Genomic DNA, 6,050 nt, shown 5'->3' with positions numbered 1-6,050 from the left:
TGAGGATGAAACTCTGTCCTTACTGCACACATTTAGAATTTTATAGCTTATACATACACATCCTTTTACATCGGGAAAGTATTCACGTATTTTACTAAAGCAAAAGTAGCCAAACTCCTGCTTTAAAAATATTTCTTAAGTGTGAGTATTAGCTAAATAGACTTTCAATATTAAAAATATAAGTACTGAAAGCAGAAAATGCCTCTTGTGAGTGTGTTGTGTACAGTATATTTGAATATTGGCTTATTATTTTTGATTATAAGAGCTTAAATAGCATTTTATTGGTGCAATTATTAGAAAAGAGACAAAAGGTAGTTTTAGCTATTTTGTACAGTGTTATGTAGTTCCTATCCTGTTATATTACATCTCATCATGTGTTTTGGATAAGAGATTTTCACTTGTAATGGAAGATAGTTATCTCTGACTGTTGTAAAGTGAATACTGAGTAAAGTACATATGCCTCTAATTTGTACTTAAGTATTTGAGTAGTGGTATTCTATTCCACTGCTGCTGTACTTTACAAAAGTGTAAATCAACTTCCATCTTTTTTGCATACTTGGGTTTCATATCTTGCAACTTTGTTTTGTTTCGTGCTTAATCTTCTCAAATATTGTTAAGATAATGTTTTTTTTACTTAAGGTAATATATTTTCTTGTTTATGAACACGTCAGGACTTGAGAATGATTTAATATATTTTCTATGTAAAGTAATTAATGTAATAAAAAATAGTTGTTTATAATTATGTTTCATTCAACCACTTAAATTTTACACTATTATTATTTAATTTAGTTTCTTAAAGTTTCATTAGAAAACGGATCGGCATGTGAAAACAGTGTTTTCAGGAGGATATAGAGAAAGTACCTATTTATATCTGTGCACTGTGGGCATTGTGCGCTACTTTTTTTCTTTTTACTGTTTCTGCTGCTGTAATACTGAAAATCTCCCCTCTGCAGGATCAATAAAGGTTTAATCTATCTATCTATCTATCTATCTATCTATCTATCTATCTATCTATCTATCTATCTATCTATCTATCTATCTATCTATCTATCTATCTATCTATCTATCTATCTATCTATCTATCTATCTATCTATCTATCTATCTATCTATCTATCTAAACAGCTAAAAGGAGGCTGAATATTGGACATATAATCAGCAGTGACCATGAACATGACTTCAAATGAATGGCAAATTGTGTAAGTATTATAAAGGTAAATGGAGCACACAGCTGATTGCACGGCCTTTTATTGTGCGAACAGATTAACGTTTCAACACTACTACTACACTTCTACTAGACTACTACTACAGTATATAGTGCTGAAACATTATTCTATTTGCATGAAGTGCTGTGTATTCAGCAGTTTGCTCCAGCTTCCTTTCTTGCACAAGCTGAAAATTTGCAGTCCTCAAGCTGAAAGCACCTGCTCCAGCTGCATTTCACTGCTGTTCTTACTTTTCAGATTCAGCCTAAATTATTATGATTACAACACTTTCAATAAATTTGTGGACCTAAAAGGTCTGCAGTTTCATTTTACAGATTTGTCCTGAATTTGAACATCAATAAAGCGTTAACACATACTCAAAATAGTTATAGTTTTATTTTGGAGGACAAATAAAGCACCCTCCACTACTGATTTCAAAACACTTTTGTATTATTTCTACTTGAAAAAGTCTATTTGTTGTGCTGGATGTATTTAGCTAGTTTGAATGTCAAATAGAAAGTTAACTAAATTTTAAAGAGTTAAAATTTAAAAGAAAATCATAAAATGTATAGTATGAACATATACCTTTACATAAACCCCTATGTATTAAATTGCAGATAATTATTGTAATTTGGCCTAAATTTATATGTAATTTAAGAAAGGTGAAAAATATATTTAATATTATAGTCATTTTTATGTTAAAAAAGAAAGAACTGTTATTTTAAATTCTTGATATACATATATAACCATTACAGTCTGAAATTTAAATCAGTGCTACAATCAAAACTCTGTTCTTGCTACTACTAACCCAATAACACCATCACGCTAACTGTTTTGCCACTGGTTAGATTGATATTTTCCTCCAGTTTATTTGTTGTCTCCTCTGTCTTTAGATCACCTAAAGTCTCGCCTGGATGAATACGTGCAGCAGCTGAGTATAGTTCGAGTTTTACGTCAGACGGAGAGGAAAGGTGTGGTGGGAGCCAGACTGATGGGAGCTCTAGCTGCACGAGGAGAAGTCCTCACCTTCCTGGATGCCCACTGTAGGTATCACATAATGCAAAGCTTGCAGTCTTATGATTGTTTTAAACAGTGTTGAGTGATAATGAAGGAAGCACTTCTTATCTGATGGAGTGGTTTTCTGAAAGTTAAATATATAGTAAATGCAAATGGAGGAAAGGAAACAAATGACCCACATTTGACCAACTTTCTAGCTTCACCCTGGCTGTGAAAACTACACTGAATGATACATAAACGCAGCATGCAAATGGTCTTCTTTTCTGACTTTTCTGACAAAGTTAAAAATCTCATTTTCATTGTTGTAGTTAGTTAAGGGTTCAAGTGAGCCAGTTGCATAGAAAAACAGTTAGAACTATTTCACTGGTGACAACCCACACTGTAGTCTGATGTAGGTTTAAAGGACAAAGATCAGATAATGTGACTAGGACAGACACTCCTTTGACTAGTGACTATAAAAGATCACTTTCACATGCAGCTTTATTCAAATGACCCAATGACACAACAAGAAAAAAAAAGAACAGGCTGTTGGCTGGATGCTGACGTTTCAGTCAGGACCTTGGCCAGGCACTGGGATGCCCACAACTCCAACATTTGTTGTCTAAGAAATAGTTTTAGACAGCACTGTATGATGGACAGGACTGTAGACCACGTGGGCCAGCGCTGTCACAACAAACTCGTGTAACCCCTTTCTGGGGCTGGAAGTATATTATTAGGCTAGGTTACTATTTTAGCCTTAAGAAACAGGATCCTGAGTGCTTAGCAGTTGATAGTGAATTGGCTAAATCCCCTTGTTTAATTAACAGTGCGGTGCCTCCACCATGGAACTACTTAACTCAAAACCTATGAGCTACAAGTGTATTTCCTCAGAAACAAGTAATAAATGTCTAAAATGTTAATAAAGTCAATTAATATGAAATTATGCAGGTCAACCAAATAACATATACAACAATAATACATTTAATATTTAACAGAATGAATTATACCTTCAACCAAGTCAGCTTAACTGAATGTGTGAACAGTCACAGTTAACAGTATTCAATGTTCAGTTTTGTGTGTATGCAGTCAGACAGTTTTAATAGTTTTCAATGTTCAGTTGTGTGTGTGTGTGTGTGTGTGTACAGTTTTAAGAGTTTTCAATCTTCAGTTTTGTGTGTGTGCACTCTTCTCTCCCTCTTTCTCCAACGTCGCTCTCACGTGCTTTTCTTCCTGTTTTTCCCACACTCACCAACAAATTGTGTTCTGATTGGCTGAATAAGCACAACATTATACAATAAAAGAATAATGGGCAACGTAGTTCTCACTAGTTATGCTCATGCATATTCAGGGTTCCTCGACGTTCAGTTTTTTTTTCAATCGTCGCAAATACACCACCGCCGCATGTCTCCACTTTCTTGCGGGAAAATCGCATCTAGTGGACACACACCTTAAGTCTGTGTTAATAGATATGAGGCTCTAAGTGATGCAAATGGTCGACATGCCTGATTTCTAGTCCACGACTCCACTCTCCATCTGCCCATTATCGATCCAATTAAGTGCATGCTTCCTTGTTTGCTGTTGTGTGCTGGAACAACAACTTACATTATGTTCAGTATAATCTGACTGTTATCTTTTTGTCTCATAATGTCCCTTTTCATGACAGTGAAGTTGTGAATGAACTTCATGTTAGCTACAGCAGCTTCTTTTCTAAAAGGCTCCTCTTTCACACGAGTGATGTCGGTCACAAGTCTCTGAAGTCTTTCTTAGAATTGCTGGATCTGGAGACTTAAGATTAGAATCTGCACATCACCAGCAGAGCTAAACTGGAACAGATCAAATCCGGCCGAGTCCAATCAGTCATCATACTCAAATTATTGCCAGTTCAGAATTAACTCAGCAGTTTTAACATGAGTTGACACCTTAAATTTGAAAACTCAGAGGTCAAACTGGACTTCTTGGTTTGTATTTCATGTGTCACCAGTATCTGAAACAATACACCCTCAGCAGGCAGGCAGGCGGCCAGCTGAGCTGTTTTCATGCAGGGCTTATTTGGTCTTAATGCTGCTCAGTGCACTGTTGATGGGATTTGTTGATAATAACTGAAATGTTGCCAGTTCTGTCTTTTAAATAGGCTTGTAATAGAAACAAGGTATTTATAAAGTGATTTTTGTGGAAAAAGAAGAATAAAGACAAACATTTACTTGTTTCCTGAACTGTATTCCACCCTGTCCTGTTTTCATAATGAGCTCCGTGTGTGTGTGTTTGTTCTTGTGATACTCATGTTGTGAGGACAACAATTATCCAACACAATTACGCTGTTGGGACAAAAACATTCTACATTTTGTGTGCGAATGTTGAATAAGTTCAGCATATTACTAAGTTAAAGTGACGATAAGGGTTAAAGTTGACCAAGTAAGTAGTTGTGGTTATGGTTATGGTTATGGTAACTTTCTAGATTAATGTAAGTCTATATAGCATCCTTTGAGGTGTGATGGCTTGTTTTACTATCTGTGTGAGGACAAATTTAGACCCGGAACTATTGTTTTGAAAACATTTAGGATCATTTAGGCTTTTTCTCACATCTTTAAAGGGCGATTTGAAAGTGCAGACTTGGTTTTAGGTGTTAGAATTAGGTTAGGATTAGTCGCTTTGTTGTGATGGTTAAGATTAGATAAGATAATAGAGAATGGATTTCTTAATGAGGGTCATCATTGTATAATCTATTTATTACTTTCCCTATTTGTTAGAATTTGTTTGTTTGTGTAGTTACTTTAGATGTTTATTTGATGAGAATTTTTTTTTTGTTTAGTGATTTCTTTCACTCTCATTAGTTTATGTCTTGTTTTTATGCATTTTCTAAGTGCATGGTAGTGCTGTGGGTGTTTGAGAAGGTTGACAGGTGTAGGACCAGCATGCACCAGGGAGGGCCTGTGCTTTTTTCTAGCACAAGAGCGGTAATAAGAGTCACGATTCTTTGTTCTTTTGTTTGACTGCTTGCATTTGATAAGTAAACCAACAAACCCACAATGGACTTCATTTGCCTGCGTGCACCACCTGACCATAAGTGGCTCTTTGATTAGGCTGAGTTTGACAAATAGCCATCACAAATACATTTACACTGAGGGAGCAAAAAATTGCTTAATTACAGGTGAGGATGTATAGTAGTATTTGATGAAATTAAGCAGCATTCCTGTCAGTGCATGCACAAAATCTGATGGGAATTTGTAACATACAGTACAGCAAGTATAAAATATAAAAATGTAGCGGAGAAAGTGTAAATATATCTACAAAAACAGTAAGATAAGATAAGACAAGCCTTTATTTATCCCGCAGTGGGGAAATTTGCAGTGTCACAGCAGCAAACATTTAGAAAAAAAAAATAAAAACCCAAAATGTACATAAATATTAGAGAGTCTCATAGCTTATTCTTTTACAGAACTAGAAAAACAGAAGTGTAACTGATATTGTACTTCTGAATGTTGCACATTGATGCACATGTACAAAACAGTATGGCTTACAATAGTGCAAAAAGTTACATATAAGGTGTAGCTGTATGTAAACGTGTAAACGTGTAGTTTCAGTAAATAAATGCAAGGTGCAAAGGTGTAGATATTCCCAGATTCTGTAAATGCAACAGAGTAGATTAAATTAGAGGTAAATTGCTAGTTTACATAGCGTGAGTGTTGAGCAGGGTTACATTAGGTCAAAGAAGTGGCTAGATTTTGGTTGAGGTCATGGTAAGGGTTAAAATTAAACAACTACGTTTAAGTTAAGACTTCAGAAAATGAACGTAAGTCAACGCAATGTTCTCTGGAGTGATGGTTATAGGTCTGTGTTTATGTTTGTAAATG

The sequence above is a fragment of the Amphiprion ocellaris genome, chromosome 8 (genome assembly GCF_022539595.1).
Source record: "Amphiprion ocellaris isolate individual 3 ecotype Okinawa chromosome 8, ASM2253959v1, whole genome shotgun sequence".
NCBI lineage: Eukaryota > Metazoa > Chordata > Actinopteri > Pomacentridae > Amphiprion > Amphiprion ocellaris.
The sequence above is the reverse complement of the archived record's forward strand: the minus strand, read 5'-3'. Positions refer to the sequence as shown.